Below are 24,139 nucleotides of genomic sequence, written 5' to 3'. Positions count from 1 at the left end.
TTTCACTTTAAGCACATTTACAGTATTTTGTTTCTGAATATTACCAACTTTAGTGTTTTCTCCATGGTATTCAATCCCCCTCCCCTTTCTTTCCCATTTCTCTTTGCCACTTTTTCATTCTGTTAGTTCTGTTTTTCCTCACCTCTCCCCCTTTCCCCTTTTAATACTTTGAAGGTAAGATAAGTTTCTCACCTTAACTGAGTGTGTGTATAACTTTAGGACCAATTTGATGAGAGTAAGATTCAGGCAGTTCTCAACTCCTTTTTTCCCCTTCTATTGCAATAGGTCCTTTGCACCTCTTTATGTAATCTAATTCACTCCATTCAATTTCCTCCATCTTCTCAACTCTTTACTGTCCTTCCTTTTAAGAAGATATTGTTTTTAAATCAATCCATCAGAGTCACGGATAAGTCATGAGTGTCTATCTTGTCTGTTTAAGTATATTCTCTCTAATACAGTAACAATCTTGAGAGTTGTGAGAATCTTTCTCCCATGTGGGGATATAGTCAGTGTCATCTTATTGGATAGCAGTTTTTTCTTTACCCTTTTTAAGCCTTTTCATGTATCTCCTGAATCTCCTGTTTGATGTCCAAATTTTCTATTTTGTTTTGATCTTTTCATCAGGAAGAGTTGGAAGTCTCCGATTATTGTTAAATGTCCATCTTTTCCCTTAGAAGAAAAGCCTCAATTTTGCTGGATAGTGGATTTTTGGCTGAATTTCAAGCTCCCTTGCTCTTCAGACTATCACATTCCAGGCCCTTTGATCCCTTAATTTTGATTCAGTCAGGTCCTGTGTAATCCTTACTGTGGCTCCTTGGTATCTTAGTTGTTTCTTTCTGGCTGCTTTTATTTGATAGTTATGGAATTTGGCCACAATATTCCTTGGTGTTTTCATTTCCAGAGGGAATTGATGTATTCTTTCAATAACTATTTTGCCTTCCTGTCCGATTATATCAAGGCAGTTTTCTATCACTAAATCCTGTAATATTAAGTCCAGGCTTTTTTTTTCTTTTCAAGAAGTCCAATGATTCTTAGTTTGTCTCTCCTGGTTTTATTCTCAAAGTCAGTGGTTTTGCCAATTAGGTATTTTGCATTTTCTTTTATTTTTTGATTTTTTTTTTGTTTTGTTTAACAGATTCTTGCTGTCTCATGAAGTCATTTGTTTCCACAGATTCCATTGTTTTAGAGAAGAAATTTATTCATTCAACTTTTGCAACTCTTTTTTCAATTCATCAATTCTATTTTTGAAGGAGTTTTCCATTTGTTTAAGTGCAGTTTTGTGAGAATTATTTTCTTTTTTTCATTTATCCAATTGAATATTTGAGAGAATTATTTTCTTTTTGCATTTGTCCAATTGTATTTAGCAAGGATTTGTTTTCTTGTGAGATTTAAAAAAAATTTTATTTATTCTAAGGCAATGTGGTTAAGAGTGACTTGCCTAACGTCACAAAACTAGGCAATTATTAAATGTCTGAGGATGGATTTGAGCTCAGGTAATCCTGACTCCAGGGTTGGTGCTCTATCCACTGCCCCACACCCCACATGATGTTAATTTTCTCTTACAAGGTAATCATTTTCTCTTGAGTTTCTTTTCCCCATTTTTCCAATTGATTTTTAAACTCCTTCCTGTTTTCTTCTAAGACATTTTTCTCGACTGGAGACCAATTCAGTTTCTCCTCAGATGTTCTAGATCTCTCTGGGTTAGCATCTGTGTTTACAAATTATTTTTCAATGGGCCCCCTTTCCACTGGTCTTTCTTCATTTTCTTAGAATCTTGTGTTGGGGGATGGGCTGGCTCACAGAGGTTTGGTTTTGAAAACCCTAGAGGCTTTGTTTACGGGGTTTAGTAACTCCAAGTGGGACAGTCAGTAGTGGGTACTGGTTGCTTTCTCTGGAGTGTCTGTGACCTTGATTTAAGGCCCTGTCCCTAGGCCTGGAGAGGGTGGGAGGGAACAGCAGGATCTGAATTATCATTGAATAATGTGGGCTGAGCCCTGGGGTGAGAATGTTAATCTCCTTATTCAGGTGAGGGAGCTCTACTGCCCACACCTGAGCCTGGTGTGATGGTGGTAGAGTTGTTAGAGTGTTTTTTCTGGAAAGAGGATTCTGCTGTAAAAATGGAGCTCACAGCTTCATCTGAGTGTATCCATGTCCAGCTGCACTCTCCACCTCTCTGTGCTGGAACTTGCCCTCCAGCCCCACTGGGGCTTCCCAGACCTCTCCTCCTATAACCAAAGACTGCATGGTATTGGGCCTTAGCTCCCACAGTGAAAGCCTCCATGGTTGATCTTAAGTTAGTCCCATTCTCACCCTGCTGCCGGCTGGCTCTCTGCTCTCTGCCCCCAACTCACCCACATTTCCTGGAGACAAACCTTGAGGTAGATGTTCTTCTCTTAGTTTGTCTTTCTGGGTTTTGTCGATTGGATTTCTGTTAAGAGGCTTCTTTCATATTATTTCTGAGGGGAAGCCAGGAAACCTCAGCACAGTGCCTGTCTTCTCTCCTCCATCTTGGCCAGAAGTCTCAACATTATTGTTCTTAAGAAATCATGAGGGCTGGGATTTCAGAAAAACCTCAAAAGACTTGCATGAATTGATGCATAGTGAAGTGAGCAAAACCAAAATAACATTATACACACTAATAACAACATGGGCTGATGATGATGGACTTGGTCATTTCAGCAGGACAATAATCAAAGACAATTTTAAAAGACTTATAATGGAAAATATGATCTACATCCAGAGAAGGAACTGTGGAGTTTAAATGAAGGCCAAAGCTTATTGTCTTCAATTTTTAAAGCTTCTTCTATAGTATGTCATTTTTTTCTCTCTAACGTTTTCTTTCTTCTCTCACAACATGATTAATATGTATCCATGTTTAGCATGGTTATAAATGTAGAGCCTATATTAGATTCTGTCAGGGAGAGAGAAGGACTGGAGGGAGAAAAATTTAAAGCTCAAAACCTTGCAAAAAATGATGGGTTGCATGCAATTGGAAAAAATAAATAAGATATTCTAATAAGATTATAGTGCTTAAGTCATATTTTAGAGGGGGGTTTTTGGTATTTAAAACACACATACTTATATACTTGTAGGTAATTGATTGAACTTAAACACTTGTCCTACAGCCTATAATCTAAATTCTCCTGTTAATAGGATGTGAGAATAAACTAGACTACCAAAGATGCCTCCTGGAGAGCAAGTAAAAAAGATAGTAGAGAAAAAATGAGGGGGGTGAAATATGTGCTCTTGAAAAGGAACCCCAGGGATTTGTTATTCACTAAGAATTCTCTTAAAATAACTTTTAAAATCTTGCAAGTTTGAAATGTCAGAATTGTCACAGTGCTATAAAATGTTCTGATTTTTTCAAGTATGATGATAAATTATGCATAAAATCAGTTTCTTTCATATTTGCATATTTTTTACTTACAAAACTCTACCCCTTCCTGGGAGACATGGTACTTGACTAGGTGAAGGTTTATGGTTTTTCAACTGATTTTCTGTGGAAATAGCTTCATGTTCTCAGTTTCAACAAACCTGGGGCAAGCCCCAGGTTCGACAATTTGTAGCTCTACTAGCCCAGGAAGAGAAAAAGCTGAAATGAAATCAGCCTTTAAAGAGAGTGGGGAAAGAGGAGTATTCAGAGGTTTTTCATGCATGGCTAAGGTAAACTGCTAGCAAAACTTGGAAAGAAGGAGAAAAGAAGGCAAAAGGAGTCTCATGGCCGCTTTAAGTGGAGCAGTGGCTGGTGCCCCATATTTGATTTGTTTGTGTAAACCCAGTAGTGATGTTCTTCATCTGAATGAATAAGGTGAAAGAACCTTATGACTGCTTTATTTCAGATACTTGGTTGCCAAGAAGCAGGATCACAGAGATAAACAAAACTGGTTGAGAAACAAATTATTGGCAATCTCTCTACTGCTCCAGCCCTCTTTACATTTTCATTTTTTAAACTATAATAATCTATTAAAGAATATACTTATTTTATATTATTTGTCATGAATATCTGAAGTCATTGTTGCTGGTGTTGCTTTGTTTGTGGCATGACAACACAATGGAAATCACACAAGAGAAAAAGCATTTTCCCATAAGCTCCAAGTCCATTCTTGGAGAGTTAATGTCCTATAACTGGTGACATAAACACAAGGCATTTCATTACTACATTACTAAGTGCAGAATCACTATGAATGTGAGCCCTGTTGCATAAATTTGCTTTAAATATGTGAGTCAAGGTTACATTGAATTTCAATTAGTTTCAAAGTTCCATTTCTCAGTTTGACTTATTATCTGAAGTTTTCTTTTATCTGTGATACTTGAAGACTTCTCTAATTCTTTCTAGGAATATATTAGATTTCCTCAGGTAGCCATAGGGCCTGCCAAACAAACTGGGAATTGGCAGTATATGAAAAGAAAATTCTGAGGTGTCCAGATGTTAAAAAATATTTTTTGCTTTTTTTTTCAGGTCCACAGATTCTATGTGGTGAGCTGCACCAACAATGTAATGTCTCAGTAGCTTATAGGTCCATTCCCACCCTGATTTTCTTTGGCTTATATTCTTTTCTTACAGAAAATCACTTGGCAATAATAATATGCAGTACTTATTTGTGATGATATATTTTGCAATACGACCATTTTTTATGATGAGGTTTGAGACTTTCACAATATTCACGCTTTTGTTTTTGGCTTTTTCTTCAGTCTGATTTTTATTACAAATGTCAGAAAAATGAAAACTTCTGCCTATACTGGTTTAATGTGCAATGCCTGCCACTGCGGTTTATCTGTAAGTTATATTTTATGGTCTACCTCTGTAGGAAACTATTTTTGGGATGCCAAATTTCCTAACCAATAATTAATGAAATTAATATTTAAATAATAGACCAAACATTACACTCCACTAAAATCCTTCTCCAATCACTCCTTTAGAACATTTCAATTCAACACCTTAAACATTAATTGTGGGCAACCACTATACTAGGTGCTAGGTAATATAAAGTCAAAAAATGAAACAAGTTATCTCTTGGGAGATAGTTTTTACTGTTTCATCTTGGGGATGATCTTGTGTTTACAAAGCACATAGTAGTATATTTCAAGTCTAGAAGTTCTTTAAGAGACAGAAGAGCTTCCAGCATTCTAAATACGTCTATTGTGCTAAAACAAAACAAAACAAAAAAACCATACTCTATAAACCTTTTGAGGGCCATCAGGTGATAATTTCTTTGAATAGCATAAATTATTGGATTCTATATAATATTGCATGAAGGGTTTACCAATAAAACCACATCACAGGATTATAAAGAACATATGGACAGTATGATACCATGGAATCAGTACTGGGTTCAAATCTTTCTTCTGGTGCTTTCTATACAAATGGTTGAATCTTTTAATCTCTTTGAATCTCAGCTATTTCATTTGAAAAGTTTTTTACTAGGCAACCTCTTAAATTCCTTCTAGCTCTTGACCTGTTATTGTCTCCTTCAAATTAGTCACTTTGGAAAAGTGAGGTATCATTCTAATTGAGAAAGCAAGCAAATGTATCAACTATGTGAAAAGTCATACAAATCATATTTCTAAATTAGCTATGTTGTAAAAAAAGAAAAAAAAGAAAGTTAGTGAGAAAACATGCTTTGATCTGCATTCAGATATCTTTAGTTCTATTTCTAGATGTAGATGAAATTTTTCTTTGTGAATTTTGTGAAATTATATGTGATAATTTTATTGTTAGAGTAGCAGTCATTCATTATTTATCACGTCACAATGTTGTTGTTGTTGTGTACAATATTTTCTGGATTCTCCTCACTGTATATCAGTTTATCTAAGTCTTATTTGATATTTATAAAAACAATCCTACTCAATATTTCTTATAGTATCATAGCATTTCTTACAGAATCATATACAATTTGTTCAACCCAATTGTTAGTCATTCCTTCAGTTTCCAATTTTTTATCATTTCAAAGAGAGTTGCTAGAAATATTTTATGCATATATGGTAACCTTTTCCCTTGATTTTCTTATTATTCTTGACCATTTGTTCTTCCAGACAAATTTTGTTATTATTTATTCTAATTCTATCAAATAATGTTTTGGTAGTTTGATTGGTATGGCACTGAATAAGTAATCAAAACAATCTACTACTTTTTCTGCAACTATTAAGACAATTTACATAATTTTGGTTATTTTTTTATTATTGATTTGACCAATTGTTCTTAATATGGAACCAGGTATGCATTCCTGGCATGTATCTCCTCTGGTCATTATATCTAACTTTGTGATATACTACTGTAATCTGCTCCCTAGTATTTTATTTAAAAATGTTTACCTCAATACTTATTAAGGATATTGTTTATAGTTTTCTTTCTCTGTTTTTACTGTCTGTGGTTGATGTATAAAACCATATTTGTGCAATAGAACGGATATGCTAAGACTCTTTTACCTAATATGGAACAAGAATAAATTATTCCTTAAATATCTGAAAGAATTAACTTGTGAATCCAACTGGTTCTACGGAATTTTTTCTTAGGAAATTCATCGATAGCTTGCTCAATTTCTTTTTTCTAAGATAGGATTACTTGATTATTCTATTTCCTCTTCTGTTGCTCTTGGAAATTTATGTATTTGTTTATTCATTTCACTTGTATTGACAGATTTATTATCACATAATTGTGTAAAATAGCTTCTTGCAATAAATTTGATTTCATCTTTTTTGGTGGTGTATTTACTTTTTTTAATTTTAAAAACTGATAATTTGGCTTTCTTTTTTCTTTTCTCTTTTCAAATTAAATTCAACAATGCTTTATCTATTTTATGATTTTTCCCATAAAACTAGATGCTGATTTTATTTTTGTTTTTGCTTTCAATTTTCTTAATCTCTCCCTGTAATTTTCAGAACCTTTATTTGGTATTAGAGATTTTTTATATTCTCTCTCTCTCTCCTCTCTCTCTCTCTCTCTTTTAGTTGTATACCCAAATAATCATTCATTATTTTTCATTTATGTAATTTTTTGAGACAACTATTTTCATTCTGAAAATTTTGATGTTATCTCATATTCATTACTTTAATGAGATTATTCTTTTTTTGATTTGTTCTTTAACCCATTTGTTCTTTAGAATTGTATTATTTTATGTTTAATTAATATTTTATCTATGCTCCCAAGGCCCAATATTGAATGTAATTTTGTTGTGATTTGAAAAAGATCCTTTTAATATTTCTTCTTTTCTACATTTGTTTGGGAGATTTTTATTCACTTAATCCAATGTTGTACAGGTGTCATGAAGAACTGAAAAAAATATACTGCTTCATATTTCCATATAATTTTCTCCAGGCATTTATTATACCTAGTTTTTCAAGCACTCTGTTCATCTCCTTAATTTCTTACTTATTTATTTTGTTAAAAGTTATCTAGTATGTCCTCCTCGTCTGTGGCGGCCGCCGCGGGGGCGGCCCTGCGCCCCGACAGCAAGAAGCTGGTGCGCTCGCCCAGCGGGCTGCGCATGGTCCCCGAGCACCGGGCCTTCGGCAGCCCTTTTGGCCTCGAAGAACCCCAGTGGGTGCCGGACAAGGAGTGTCCAAGATGTATGCAGTGTGACATCAAGTTTGACTTCATAACCAGAAAGCATTACTGTCGCCGCTGTGGAAAGTGTTTCTGTGATAAATGCTGCAGCAAAAAAGTACCCTTGCCTCAGATGCGCTTTGTGGACCCAGTACAACAGTGCTTCGAGTGTGTGCTTGTGTCTCAGAAAGAAATGGAATTCTATGACAAGCAACTCAAAGTGCTCATGAGTGGAGCTACTTTCTGTGTAACACTAGGAACATCAGAAAAATCTGAAATGATGATTTGTCGCCTTTCTAATAATCAGAGATACCTGTTTCTGGATGGAGATAGCCATTATGAAATTGAAATTGCTCAAATTTCAACTGTCCAAATACTAACCGATGGCTTTATTCCTGGAGGAGGCAATGCTAGAGCGACTGGTATGGTTCTCCAGTACAAAGAGCCAGGAGCTCAGGCTGTGACCCAGATGAAGTTCACTGCCAGCGAAGACTCTAACAAAAAGCAGTCAGCTACCTGGTTAGCAGCCATGCATAAGGCCACCAAACTGCTCTATGAATCGTGGGACCGGGACCAATGATCGTGGAAGTATTTGAGAAGCTCTGTGAGACTTCCTATATGTTCATAACTGATTAATTCTGTAAGTGCTGGGAAATGCAATCAAAGTGTTTGGAAAAACCTAAGTGTTCATTGATCTAGTGCAATATGTATACAGTTCATTAATGCTTTAAAATGCAGCTTCACATTTGACTTTGTATATTTTATCTCACTGGTACTTATGGGCCAAAAGAGAAGAATCTGACTTACACTACTGTAAACTATCAGGTATTTTTAAGATAATCTGTTCAATGTTTATATAATATATATTGGGTTTACTATAGATTCCTTACTAGTAGGTCATTTCAGTGTCCTTTTTGCATTCTTATGGGAGTAAATCACTCAGGATTTTTGCTTTATATTTGAAGTTAATATATTCTGATGTTGAGCTATTCTTTGCCAACAAAATCTGCCTTAGATTGTTTTATATAATGTTCTTTTATTATGTCACTAATTGGACCTCCTAAACAAACTTTTGATACTTTCTGAAAGTTTGTAGCTTTTATGGTCCAGGTTTTATACTTTACCTGATTAAATGATTGTACAGCAATTTGTGCATAAAACATGATTAAAAACTATTTTGAAAAATTCAAAAAAAAGAGTTATCTAGTTCTGAGAGGTGAAAGTTGAACTCTTCCACTAGTTTAATTTTTATTGTTTTCTTCTGTAACTTGTTTAAGTTCCTTTAATAATTTGAATATTATAGCATTTGATGCAAAAATGTTTACTACTGATGCTACCTCATTGTCTATTTTTTAGGACAATGCAGTTTTCTTGCTTATGTCTCTTACTTGGGTCTATTTTTATTTTTGTTTTGCTTTAGATTTTAATTGTTAGCCCCAATTCTTTTTTTTTTACTTCAGACGAAGCAAAATAGATTCTGCTGTAGTACCTTATCTCAATTCTGTCTTTCTGTTTCTTATGTTCTCTTGCATATGTGCTTCTTTTTTTTATTTTATTTGCTTTTTTGCAAGGCAATGGAGATAAGTGATTTGCGCAAGGTCACACAGCTAAGTAAATATTTTGTGTCTGGGGTTGAATTTGAAATCAGATCCTCTTGACCCTGGGGTTGGTGCCCTATCCACTGCATCACCTAGCTACCCCATTCATATGTGTTTCTTATAAACAATATATAGTTGGATATATTGTAAATAATATATTATTTGATGCATTTTATTACCCAATTCATTTTTCTATCTGTTTCTGTTTTATGGATGAGTGATGGCAAAAATTTTAATGTACAGTTCTGGGCTATGCATTCTCTCATTTTGCCTCCTTCCTCAAGGTGTCTGTTGCTGGACTGTATTTGGAAACATCCTCTAAAAGGGAATAAAAGGATATCTTTTACTGGGAGCCCCCAGATTAGATCATTTCTCAAGTATAGTGCAATGTATTTCAGGCTCCATATATACACTAATAGCCACAATTTCCACTATTCTATAATTGTGTCCTATGTGCTTAACTTTTATACTTCTTTAAAGTCAACTGTCTGATAAACCTGAAACATTAAGAGGCTCTTAAAAGAGAATATTTTAAACAGTAGAGTGTCAGATGCACATACAACTCTGAAATTTCTTCCTGGAAATGAGAAAAATTTAAACAGGTAATTATAGAACTATGTGTTCCGTTCAGACAGAGACCACTTCCCAAGGAAGTCATGGTTTCAAAAAACAAAACAAAGCAAAACAAAGAACACTTAAACAACCCCATATTTCAAGCTTCTGGTACCATTTTACTAATATTGTTTTGGCTTAGAATCTGACCCTTTTTTATAGTAACTTATTTTTTTTTAGAAAGGGAGGAAAATATGTGATTGTATTCCCTTTTCTGATAATTCAGTTGTTTTCTGCCTTTCTAAGAGAGTTATAACTGAAAATTTGGAGGTAATTCAGTATTGTAGGAATACCTGAGCATTTATTGTAAGCATAAAATTGACAAGTATTAGATACCACCTAAAACCATTGGGGAATAGGTCCAGGAGGAAGAACACTGTTACCAGACATATATGGGTAGTGGTGTAACATGGGGATCATGAGTTACTCTCACATGGTTAAACCCTCACCAAACTTGATCCCTATAGGCCTACCCTTTATACATGTGTTTTGACTATATGCTCCCTATATGTGTCTTCATTTCCACTGCTAGGGGGATATGTTTATGGGAAAATAAGTCCATAGTTTACAGCACAAAATACCTTATTATAGTTTTTCGTTCTATGCCATTTTATTTAATGTTTCTTCTTTGATTAAGTTGTGTCTGCTGACTAAGAAAACTCACACCTCAATAGTCACTATAGTAGATGCTAAACCATAGAGCACCATATGGTACTAGGATTTCCTTATGTGAGATAAAGATGCCCCTGAGTGCTCTTTTAATAATTTCCATAATATAAAACTACATATTTTAATTTGATTCATAGTTTCTACATCATTATAATAATTTACTCAAGAGAGGAGTGTAAAGGATTGGCTGTTTTTTTCCAATTCTGCCTAGAACTTTAATTCCTATCCCTGGGATCATGAAGTCTAACTGATGAACTTTTACCTTATCTCATCCAGACTAAATCTAATGCTCCACTTTTTGGTCATTTCTATGCCATGCCACCTTCAACCCTGTGAACTATTTAAAAAATTTCCTCAATGGACATTCTGCTTCTCATCTCTCCCATCTTTATTCTATCCTCCATATCAAAAGAATCTCTCTAAAGGACAACTATATCTATATATCTGTGCTGTCTTTTTCAATGACTTCCTATTGTCTCTAGAATAAAATACAAAAATCTCTACTTGACATTTAAAACTTTTCTGGATGCCACTCCAATGTACCTTTTTGGGCTTCATATTACTTCCCTTTATATGCTACATATTTCAGTAACACTTGCTATTTTCTTATCTCAGTGTTCCATTTATGATTTCTATGTTGATTTTTTCCTTTCAAGAAGGTGTTTTAATGAAGGGAACCAAATCTAAATAGACTCTGAGGAAGGTTGCTTTTCTTTTAGACTGAGGGGAAAGACACCTGTTAGTATCCAAAAACTCTATATATAACAATGGAATGACCTGTCTCATTTTTGTCCTTAGTGCCTTATCACAAAATTGGAAATCTAGTTCAATAACTAAATGAAGTAGGAACCTCTGCTATGAGATCCTCAAAAATGGGTTACTGAGTTTCTGTTGGAAGATCCACAGCAATAGAAACATCATTCATTACCTTGTGAAACAATTTAATTTTATTTTTTGAACTGTCAATATTAAAGGCCCCTTTTATATGTTGATTCAAATTGCAACAACCTGTGTTTCTTTCATTAGGTTGTCCTATAAAGTTAATGAAAATAAATATGATCTTCCTTCTATCTGATCATCTTTTAAATATTTGAATATAAATATAATGCCCTCCCCCTGGTTTTACTTCCTTAGAGTAAACAACCTTAGTTTCAGCAATCCAAGATTGTAACTTGTGGTTTTGGGTGTCCTCAAAATCTTGGTTATCCTCCTCCGAATGCACTTTGTATTCCTTTGTTAAAAAATTGGGAGCCTCATACCTATAATGACTAATCTGTAAACCTGTTTAACACAAATGTGTGTGTACAGTATTAACCGGTTTGCCACTGAGGGGAGGAGAGGGGAGTGGGAAAGGAGAGTAGAATTAAAATTTGTAGCTAAAAATATACATAGGCATATGGATGAATATTGAAAAACTTTCATAACATGTATTTGTAAAAATAAAATATTAATTAAAAATGGGAACCATTGATGATTTTAGAAAAATGGAGTGACTTGATCAAATAATTGAATTAGCAGATTATTTAAAAAATGGAGGAGTAGGTTATTTAGGAAAGTATTGCAATATTCTAAGTAGAAGGTTTTATGAAAGTCTAAACTTCAATGGTGGTGCTAGATGTGAGGGACATTGTATAGATCAAGTGAAGAGACTATGGTTACTGATTAAATGGAAGTAGGGAAAAACAGGAAGGAATCAAAGATGATTCTGAAGTTCTAACATGAACTATTTAGGAATGCTGTTACTATAACAAAGAAACAAAAAAGGGAGAAATTTATAGATTAGATATGTTGAACCTGAAATTGTAGCACACAGCTCACAGTTATCAGGGTTGGTTAGCCAGGAATATAGGACAGAAGTTATAGTTGAAAAATAGAGATTTCATAGTCTTCTGTGCCACAGAAGGGAGCATTGATGCTTTGGGTATAAAGGAAATGTGAAACGGAGAGAGTGTAGAGAGAGAAAAAAAGAGAGGTCTAAGAAAAGATCTTTGGGGAATACTCAAGTTAAGGTGTTAGGAAGGGAAAAGCATAGGAAGAAGAATGACCAAAAAAGAAAGAAAAGGAATTGCCAGAGGGGTAGAATGAGTCAAGTGAAAATACAGTACTGTGCATGTCAAACAAGGAGATAATTCCAGGAAGCAAATGCCCACTAATATTGAATACTTCAGAAAGATAAGAAAAATTAAGAAATTTTAAGAGGAATAATCAAAATGGCAAAACAGTAGCAGAAATAAGTCCATTATATGAGCAATCCAAATATAATATTCCTATTTTATGAAACAGTATTTCAATAGCTCAATAAATAATTTCTTCTTTTTTTTTTTTTAAAAGAAAGAGTTGGTAATGTGAAGTAATGGAAAGAGTTCTGGATTTAGAATAAAAGAATTGGTTGGAGCCCCAGTTCTGCTACTTATTGCTTATGTGATCTTGGACAAATCATTTAATTTTTTGTGCCTCAGTTTTCTTAAAAGTAAAAAAAAATTTTTTTCCAAGTGACAAGAAACCATTTGAAATTTAAAGCTATGATACAAGGAGCCTGAGTTTAGACATGGTTGGCCAGAACATTTGCTGAACCCTTCAGACTTGAAATGATAAACTAACCTTCTCAGACAGAAAATGAGCCAAAAACTTCAGCAAGATCTTAATATCCAGTAAATCTTGTCTATATAAATATTAAAACAAACACTTAGGTTTATTCAAATAAATGAGTGAATTGCTGGATGTCCAAGAGAAACTTCAGTGTACCTTTTGAAAAATTTAGGACTAGACAGAGAGAGACAGAGACAGAGAAAAAGAGGCAGAGAGAGAGAGAGAGAGGAGAGAGACAGAGAGAGACACAGAGCGAGAGAGAGACAGAGAGAGAGAGACAAGAGAGAGAGACAGAGAGAGAAACTCATTTTTTGGAATGAGGAAGAACCAATATTAGCAAGTTCATTCTGGAATCCCGTGTGATGAAAGGCTGAGCAGGAATCTTGAGTAATCAATCCAATTTCATATTTGAAAGGTTCTAATTTACTTCAATACTTCCAAAAGCCACTGTCAAGCTCAAGGTTATGAAATAGTTCCTTATCCTTAAAAAGAAAAAAAGAAAAGAAAAAAAAGAAAATGAAAACTGTTTTCAATTATAAATATCATAGAAACCTCCAGACTTTTAAAATTAGAGAATTTATAGCAAACTTATTTCATAAAATCATTATCGTTATATAAGTTGGTTTAATTAGAAAAATAACTTATGAAATAATGAGTATCTCACAAAGATATTAGAGCTTTCTGCAAACTGGATACAATTTAACAAGAAGGTAAAGATGCTATATCTTGGCATTTTTAGGTCCTCCAAGTTCTGACTAGAATTTCCTTTTCTATTATTTCACTTAGTCCCATTATTTCCATTACTATGCATATTTCTTTCAGGGAAGCAGCTTGGTGGTGGGTTTGGAGTTCAGAAGTCCCTAGGTTCAAATCCTACCCAATCCTTAAGGTTTGGTGTGATGCTGTGCTAGTCACTTGTTCTTTTTGGTTTTCATTTTCCTTCTCTGACAAATGCAGGAGGTTTTTACACTAGATGACCCTTTTGGTCTCTTCCAGCTTAATTGGATGATTTGAAATAGAATACTCCCATTTAAAATATTCTTCAGTCCAGACAATTGGAGTTAAGATTTTTGTCATTCATTTCCCCATCTCTATGCATTTCAAAAGAGAGTCTCCAGTTCAGAACTACTCAAAGATAGAGATTCACCATAAAAATTTAAATTAACAGTTCATTTAAATAACACCTTACTAAGCATAAAAGAAGGAAATAAGCATTTATTAACTATCTACTCTGTACTAGGTACTGATAAGTGTTTTATAAGGAAGAGGTCCGATCTCGTATTTGGAGCTTCTGCAGGTATTTTCTCTTTAATTTTCCACTTCATTTGCTGCACAGTACATTAGTTAGAACCTTGCCATTGGCTGCTGACCTGCTATTGAATGTACACAAAAAATATTCCAATGACAAGCATTATCTCTGCTTTTTTCACTGTCTTTATCTCTTTGTCTCTATATCTCTGTCCATCTTTACCTCTCTCTCTCTCTCTCTCTCTCTCTCTCTCTCTCTCTCTCTCTCTCTCTGTCTTTCTCTGCTTCTTACTAGCTATGTGACCCTGAGCACATCACTTTATCTTCTTTGTTTCAGTTTCCTCATCTGGAAAATGAGCCAGAGAAGGAAATGCCAAACCTCTCCAATATCTCTGCCAAGAAAATCCCAAATGGGGTCACAAAGATTCAGACATGACTGAACTAACTGACCAACAACAACAACAACAACAAGCAATAGCAACCGTAATAGCAGTGTCAGGATAATGGAACAATTTTAGTTTCAACAGGATTCAGGGCCATCTGGAGAAAATCATTACAATTGTACAATACAGTATAATATTGAATAAGATCTACCTTCAATGATATCCCCTTCTCCTAATTTTTCAAAATTCCTTTGGTATTTGTTCAGTTCACTCCAGCCAGGAAATAAAGAACATGGTGACAGAGTAAATGATGGTGTCCAGAACGTGATGTCACACAGAGCAGGATGGCGTCCAGAACATAATGGCTTTCTCTTCAAGGTATTCTGGGATCACATATTATAATGCAAGTTATTGTCACTTGCCAAATATGGTCCTATTTCTCAGTTCCTTTTATTTTTTTTTACTAGTTTTAGTCAGATTTATGCATTTTAGAGAAAGTATGATAAAATGTAAAGAATGTGGATTGGCAACCAGAAAAATTCAAGGTTTACTGTTGGCTTTGCTACTAACTAGCGAGGGGACTTCGAGCATGTCAGATTCTCTCTTTGAGTTTACTTTCTGAACCATAAAATGAATCATTGGAATAGACAATTATTAAGGTAACTTTTAGTCCTTTCATTCTAAGAATAAAAAATCAGACTGACTGTTTCTTATTCTAACTAAAAATCATTGTAAAATAATATAGAATTGATTGGATTTCCTTATTTCAAGCAAAACTCTAATTTATTTTACTAAATCCTATAGTAACAAAAGTGAGGGATTGATTTTAGTGGGAAATAGCAAGTTTTACATAAGAAATTTTCCATAGTAAATTCCTGAGGAGATGCTGAATTTCTCAAAATACCCCTTCCCCAAATTTCTGGATTCTAGAGATGAGAGGACAAGTATTTATTTCATTATTCATTAGGAATAAACATCATATCAAAAAAAAACCTAATGGAGTAATACCCTAAAATAGAAAAAGATAATTTTTTAAAAAACTTATAAAAATCTTATTTTGTGTTATTTTTAGGAATCACCAGTCTCAATTATAGAATATGTCAAAGAGAAAACAATCTAATTACTTAAAATTTTAACTATATTATCAAGTTCAATTTCTCTTAAAATTGCTACTCTATACACCTCCAAGGAATGAATGGATTAGATAATTTTGCAAGATGATATTAATAGTTTTTATGTAGGGAATACCATTTAAATATTTGTTTTTTTTTATACTTTGTATGTTGAAATTTTTCAAATCAATTCTTTGGAATGAAGAGCTATTTTTACCTACATTGATCAAGGCACAATACTAGGGGATAGATATTAAAAATAAAAAAAAATTCTACAATCAAGAAGTTTATACTGTATTAGAGGGATGAATACAAAAGATTGAATTATATGCAAATTGACTCAAAGTCATTTCTACAGGATTATAGTGCTAATAAATGATAAAGGTCTCATGTAAGAGGCAACCTCTAAGCTATCCTTTGAAGGAAACTAAGGATTCTATAATTCATACATGCAATTTTCAGTCATAGGGGTTTACTCATGTAAAGGTATAGAGATTTAAATTGGAACATCTTGTATCATGAACAGCTAGAAGGTGATTTTTTTTGCAAGACAATGGGATTGAGTGACTTGCCTAAAGTCAAACAGCTAAGTGAGTTTAAATATTTGAGGCTGAATTTGAACTCAGTTCCTCCTAACTCTAGGGCCAGTGCTCTATTCACTGCTCTACCTCCCTGAAGGTCATTTTTTTATTGAAATGGTTAATGGATGAAGGAAAATCATATGAAATATGTGTAGGAATTTAAGTAGGATCCAGACTGTGAAATACTGCAGATTTTGTTTTATGCTAAGGACAATAGGAATCCATTGAAGATTTTGAAAAAAGAGGAGGGTGATATGGTCAGACATGCTTTAGCAATATCAATTTGGTAACTGTAGAAGATTGATGGGGGGGCTGACAATAGGATAACTAAATTAATAGAGTTATAATAGTACACACCCAAGTTGATGAACAACTGACTCAGATTAGTGTACATATGAATGAAGAGAAGGGGATGGAGGTGAAAGTTAAAGAGGCAGATCATTATAATAAAAGAAATTGAAAGAGTTTTGAGAGAGAAGAAAGACTCTTGAAGGAACTTTTAGATTTAAATGTAGTGGGTTAGAAGAAGTATCACTGATAAATATAGAAAAACTTGGAAGAGTTGTTTTCTGAAATATGAGTTTCATTTTGGACATGGGGAAGATTGTTGCTCATCAAATCATTTTTCCAAATATAGTGCACAGATAAACTCCAAATCAGCTCTTATCAAATACATTTAAATTAATTGGTTCTATATATCTACTTAACTTCACACTGTATATATATATATATATATATATATATATATATATATGCAAATGAAATCTTATTTAACTCTATCTGTATTCATAGTCATAGCTGCACTTTACATTAATTTCATCTATCTTTTGAAACATTCTAGAGATTCTTAGAGAGTTTCTTTTTAAACCACCAATTCATTATAAGACGAATCAAAAATAACTCATGTTAATTCTGCTTTTATACTATTGTTTCAGTCTTTTCAGGCATCTCTGAATTTCTGTGACTTTTTTGGAGTTTTCTTGGCAAAGATTCCATTTCCTTTTCCATCTCATTTTCCAGATGAGAAAAATAAGGCAAACAGGATTAAGTGACTTGCCCAGGATCACACAGCTAGTCTGAAGTTGAATCTGTGGACCCAGGAAGAATGAGTTCTGTATTGCAGGACTATATATATATATACATATATATATACATATATATATGTATATATATATGTATATATATATATATATTATATATAATATATATATTGCATCTTTCAGAAGATCTTACCTTTTGAGTTTCTCAAATATAAAAAGAAAATGATGCTCTAGAAAAATAAATAAAATATTTGAATTATTGTCTAATAGCAAATATTTAAAGTCTGATATGTGAAACAGGTGATAGTGACTTTGAAGTAGTTACCACTGTGATCTGAACTGCGCCAAGTAACTTCTTACTTTCTCCACCCAAAACTAGGTCTTTTTAAAAGTTCACATAAGAGAAATGTATTTTTTCTTTCATTGCTCAGATGTATTGGCTAGTTAATCACTAACATTTATTTGTCAACTATATTCCCCAAAAATGTAGGTAATGGGGGTGGGAAGAAGTATATACTTACCATAAAATTCTGTGTGCCAAGGCAGCACATTAACAAATTATAAAGTCACCTCATGAGGCAAATAGGTCAAAGAGTGGGCAAACCATTGAACCAGGGCTAACGAACTTCAAAGATTATCTTCCAACCCCTTCCCTTTTTAGATAAGGAAAGTGAAGCCCACAGTGACCAGCTCAAAATCATAAAGCCAATAAACTGTAAGAAAAAAAGATCAGGAAAGCAGTATCTTTGACTCAAGTTAGTGCTCTTTCCACATGATGTTTACATTTGTCCTTCATTATTGAAGAATATTATGACATCAGTGAAATGATGCCATGACAAGAATGTGAATTGAATTTGAGTGAGCGGACCATCAGCCTCACTTTCTCCTCCAGAGCTCTCTGGGTCCAGTGGTCAGTTATGAATCAAGATGACTGGAAATTGCCTTGAATGTGAAGAAATCAGGATCAAGTGACTTACCCAAAGTCATACAACTTAAAGTATCAAATATCTGAGGTTGGATTTGAACTCACATCCTTCTGACTCCTGTACTGGTGCTTTATCTATTGCACAACTTAGCTATCACTTCTTCTGTACCAAGAGACTTATTGGTATGAAAAGGAGGACCCAAATATCAAGGGAAAAAATGGTTGAAGATTAAGGGTTCAAAATCCAAGACAGCAGTAGGAAACATGGAGATTTGAATGAATCAGGGAAGGGAAAAACGATGTCTGGACCAAGAAAAGATTTAGCAATAGAGGCAAATCTTCCCCTCAGACCCTAAGCTTTTAGATGGTTTCAATTGCAGCAGTACTGAATTTCAAGAAGATTACTGATTCAGGTGGATGCATGTTATTATTGTTATTATTTTTAAACTGAAAAGTAGTTTATTTTTGCAAAGTCATGTAGATAGTTTTCAAAATGAATTTTTATAAAATTATTTTGAGTTCCAATTTTTTCTCCCTCCCTCCTTTTTCTTCCTTCTCCAAGGGGCAGCAATCAATCTGATATGGGTTTTATATGTAGAATCACGTAAAACTTTTTTCATATTAGTCATGTTATGAAAGAAGAATCAGAACAAAAGGAAAAATACCATGAGCAAAAAAACAAAAAAGAATGAAAATAGGATCCTTCAATCTGTTTTTTCAGACTCCAGAGTTCTTTCCCTGGATGTGGTTAGCATTTTCCATCATTGATTTTTTTTTTGGAATTGTCTTGGATCATTGTACTGCTGAGAAGAGAAAATCTATAAATAGTTGGATGTAAGCATTTGGGAGTAATCAATGAAGTTAAGACTTTGTGGGTAAAGGAAAAAAAGAGCCCATTGGAGTCAAATCCTGTCATAGCCAAAAAGGAGTGAGATTCATATTCTCACTTTTTATCTATAGATATGAAAAATTATGAGAAATTTGATGATTTCTAGCATGCTGGGAATCAGACTTATCCTGATTTTATGAGCTCAAGATGATACTAAATCCAGTCACAGTTAAAGGTCATGAGGTGAGAAGAATCAGTTCTACAATGTGTTAGAGAGAGGGAGGGAACTCTTTGTGAATATAAATGGTGAAATTTATTAAATCATTCTGAAGCCAAAAATTGCATCATGCACATGAAATATTTAAAGCGCTACTTATTAAACTCATAAGATTATAGTTTTCTGATCTATCTTGTGTATTTGAACCTCCCTGACTGGTTGAAAAGCCAAATACTCCTGAGAAAGAAACTTGTCATTACTGACGCTGAGCAAAGCTACTAAGACTTATTAATAATTTACACTCAGTCCCTGGTGATCAAAAATAAAGAGTAAAGAAACTAGCCTCTGATAGCAAAGAAGGATTGTCTATTGTGTATCTGCAAAATTTAAAATCATATCACAGCAAAATGGAGGAGAAAATTGGTTTTGAGTTCTGACTGCTAGTGACTACCTATGGGACTTGAAAAATTAAATCACATCTCTGAAACTTAGGTTAAGGGGGTTAGAGCAGATAGACTTGAAGGTCCTCTCCAGCTCTGATAGTTTGCATTTCCACGAAAATGAGATAAAATTTATCTAGAGATGGAGAATTTGAAAGAAGTTTATTGGTAAAGAAAAAAAATAATGAGATGCTATAGAATGTAATGTTTTTAGCTAATCATGTAAAGAGGTCCCTAGGGGCAACTTAGTGACATAGTGGATAGACTGTTTGCCCTGGGGTCAGGAGAACCTGAATTTAAATCCATCCTCAGACACTTTCTACATCAGTGTGACCTTGGACAAATCATGTAACTCTGCTTGCCTCAGTTTCCTCATTTGTAAAATGAATTGGAAAAAAGAAATGACAAGCCACTCTAGTACCTTTGCAAAGGAGAGTTGGATATGATTGAAATGACTCGACAACAACAGATACATTTCTGCTCTTATTTACAGAGAGTAAACAGAATGTTGAATAATTGAATTATGCTTAAGGAAAATCATTACTGGGGTAAAGGAAGATCTGAATATCATAAAGTGTTTATAAGAAAGTTCCAAAACTCCATCACCTCCTCCATGAACCTGAATGTTAGCAGGAGTGACATGTTGGTAATTGTTTCCTAACCAAATCTCTGAAGAAAAAAATGCATACAACATAATTTTAAGATTAATCTGCATTATTAACATTTCCCCCATTATTTTTCTCAATTCTAGAAATCAACAAAATTATATATAAGAACCTGCTGTTTAGTATTTTCTATTGACTGTGGAATAAAAACTCACAACAAATATTGACTTTTAAAAAAGTTCTTCTCAAGTCAAATTTCATTTATTGTATTAGGTAAAATTTTAACTTATCTTTCTTAGAAGATCATCCACATTATCTATGATAGGTTGTTTGGCCCCAAACCAAATTACAATAACTGACATTTATACATTACTCATTAGGCTATGAACTTCAGAATCATTTATTTCCTCCAATAATCCTGGGAGGTAGGTGCTATTATTATTGTTATTATTATTATTGCTATTATTATTATTATATTTTTGTATGTAAAAAGGCTGATAAAATTCTTTAATATGTTACAATTACAAGCATTTTCAACCTTGTCAATTCTTAATTTGTAATTACTAGTGGTAATAACTAAATCTCAATTTTCATAAGGGTTTCATTATTTTCAGTTGACAACATTAAAAAAATATCATAATGATACTATGACTGCTCACTTTGTTAGTTCAATTAACATGCCAAATCAATTCCATTTTTTTCTTAACTCCCAACCAATGTGGCTTAAGGTGTTTTCTTATACTCCCTTAATTTTTTTGTCCCTTTATTGTTATTTCTTTTTTTTTTGTTAACAGAATTTTCCCCAATTACATGCAAACATACTTTTCAATATTCATTGTTGTGAGATTTTGAGTTCCACATTTTCCAAATTCCTTCCTTTCTCCCTCCCCAAGACAGAAAATAATCTGATATAAGTTTTGTATGTGCAATCATGTTAAACATTTCCTTATTAGTCATGTTGTGAAAGAAGAAGAAAAAGAGAGAAACATGAGAAAAAAATCAAAAAGCAAATTTCAATTAGTGAAAATAATATGCTTTGGTCTATATTCAGATTATCATATTTCTTTGTTTGGATGTGGAGGACATTTTTCATCACAAATCTTTTGGAATTGTCTTTGATCACTATATTACTGGGAAGAACTAAGTCTATTATTGTTGATCATATCACAAAGTTGCCTTTAAAATATATAATATTCTTCTGATCTAGTCACTTCACTCAGTTCATATAAGTTTTTCCAGGTCTTTCTGAAATCTGCCTGCTTATTATTTCTTATAGAACAATTGTATTTCATTACATTCATACAAAACAGCTTTTTCAGCCAGTCCCCAATTGATGGGCATCCCCTCAATTTTCAATTGTTTGTCACAAACAAGTAGAAATTGAGGAGCTACTCATCAATTGGGGCATGATTGAACAGATTGTGGTAAGTGATTATGATGAAATACTATTTTGTTAAAAGAAATGTCAAGGAAGGGCCAAAATAGGGATGTGAAATTAGGAAGCTCCCAAAGTTTTTCTGGAACAACTTTAAATGAAGCCTCTAAACATACCTTAATGTGATAGAACCCACAGAAAAACAGAGTGAAACAAATTCCCAGCTCAAGTTATCATAGAGGAACTTCAGTCAAGGTCTGTCTCACTTGGGTCAAAGGGAATTATTACAGTATAGGTAAGAGAACCAGAAAGCCAGTAGGAGTCTTTTAGCCACTGCACAGGTCTGGACTCATCAAGTCAGTGGTGCAGCAGGTCAACAATGCTAGCTTGGAAGGCAAAGTTCCAGCCCCAAGAATGCAGGGGCAATGGGGAAGACTGAGTTGGGCTCCTTAGCTCAAGCTAAGGATCTGAGTACATCTGAAAATATCTAGCATCTGAAAAACCATAGATAACACCAGAGGCAAGTGGTAAATCAGAGACCAGATCTTGAGTATGAGCACAAAAATTCTGCTTTTTTTCTTGGGACTGTGCCTCAGCTTCAGGAGTCAAACTCAATTATCAAAATGAGCAAAAAATCCCCCCCCCCCAATAAAGAGAAAACCAGAGACAGCTACTATTCTGAGAGGGACAATAAAAATGCCATCTCAGTGGAGGAAAGTAATGACAAACTACCTACATGTGATGCCTCAAAAGGATTTTCAAAATAGTCTGAAATATAAAAAGACCTCTTAGACAATTTAAAAAAGCATGTTAAAAATCAAAGAAGAGAGGAAGAAGCAAAATAGAAAAAGGAATGAAAGTCATGCAGTAGAATTATGCCTAATTGACTGAAGAAAACAATATCATTAAAAGTAAAATTGGTCAAATGGAAAAAGAAATCAACTCCTTTAAAAATAAAAATGGCCCACTGAAAAAGGAATGTAACTTAAGTAAAATTAACCAACTGGAAAAGGAAACACAAAAGCAAACTGAAGAAAATAAAATTCTAAAAATTAGAATTGGACAAATGGAAACTAATGACTCTGTGAGAAATCATCAAATAAAACCAAAAGACTGAAAAAAATAGAAGAAAATGTAAGGTATGTCTTAAGAAAAAGAACTGTGCTGGAAAATAGATCTAGAAGAGATAATTTACGAATTATTGGTCTACTGTGATCAGAAAAATAGACTAGATGATATCAAGAAAAATATCATGGAAAGTAACCCCAATATCCTAGGCAAGAAGATAAAATAGTCCTTAAAAGAATACATAAATCACTCCCAGAAAGAGACCCTAAAATAAAAACTCCTAGGAATATTAAATAAAAATTTCAGAATTCGCAAGTAGAGGAGAAAATACAAGTTGCCCAGAAGAAACAAAACAAATATTAAAAGCATTAGAGCATAATTAACACCACAAATACCAGGGAGACAAAAATCAGGATTACACAGGATTTATCAGCTTCAGTGTCAAAGGTCAGAGGTCCTGGAGTATGATATTCCTGAGGGCAAATGACATTAAATTACAACCAAGAATCAACTACCCTGTAAAATGTAGTATATTCTTGCAGGATTTTCAATTAAATAGAGTACTTTCAAACTCACCTAATAAAAGATCATAACTGAACAAAAAATTATCTTCAAATACAATATTCAAGATGTGTAAATAGGTAAAATAAAAAGAAAAATAAATATTAAACAATATGATTATGGGGAAATGTTAATAAATAAGACTAAATGGGAAGATAATACCTATGAATCTTGAGAACTGAATTTCTCTTAGGACAGTTGAAAGGGACAAAATTAGAGGGTGTGGGTATTTCTATTAGAACAACTGGAGGGAGAAAACATGGACAGAAGTTATGGGTATAAATTGATCAAGATATGTTGGTTTAGCTCATGAGGAATGTATTTCTATTGGGATAGCTAGAGGGAGGGCACTCAAACAGAAGTTGTGAGTATAAACTAATTAAGATGAGATGATGTATATTTATGGCTCTTGGCAATTGTATTTCCTATTAGGACAATTGGAGGGAGTATACTTTGACAGAGGATGTGGGTACAAGACAGGTGTCAAACAATTAAGTTTTGGAAAAAAAAAGGATTATATTGGGAAAAGAAGATGGAAGCATTAGAGCATAATTAACACACAAGAAGAGGCACAGAGGACCTGTTATCATAGAAGAAAGGAGGCAGAGTGTAAACACTGAATAAATCTTCCTCAATGGAATCTGACTCAAAGAGGGAATGACATACATTCCCAAATGGGTTGCAAAATATATCCTACCCTTCAGAAAAGTAGAAGGGAATAGAGGAAAGGACAGTGTAAATCAG

General features: G+C 33.7%; 1 pseudogene; it reads left to right on the top strand.

Moving 5' to 3' along the window:
- Positions 1-7,382: 7,382 nt before the first annotated feature.
- On the top strand, positions 7,383-16,976 carry LOC141499715 (zinc finger FYVE domain-containing protein 21 pseudogene; annotated as a pseudogene).
- Positions 16,977-24,139: the final 7,163 nt, after the last annotated feature.

This window comes from Macrotis lagotis, chromosome X (assembly GCF_037893015.1).
Source record: "Macrotis lagotis isolate mMagLag1 chromosome X, bilby.v1.9.chrom.fasta, whole genome shotgun sequence".
In the NCBI taxonomy this organism is placed as follows: Eukaryota; Metazoa; Chordata; class Mammalia; order Peramelemorphia; family Peramelidae; genus Macrotis; species Macrotis lagotis.
This window is presented reverse-complemented; position numbering and strand designations above follow the sequence as displayed.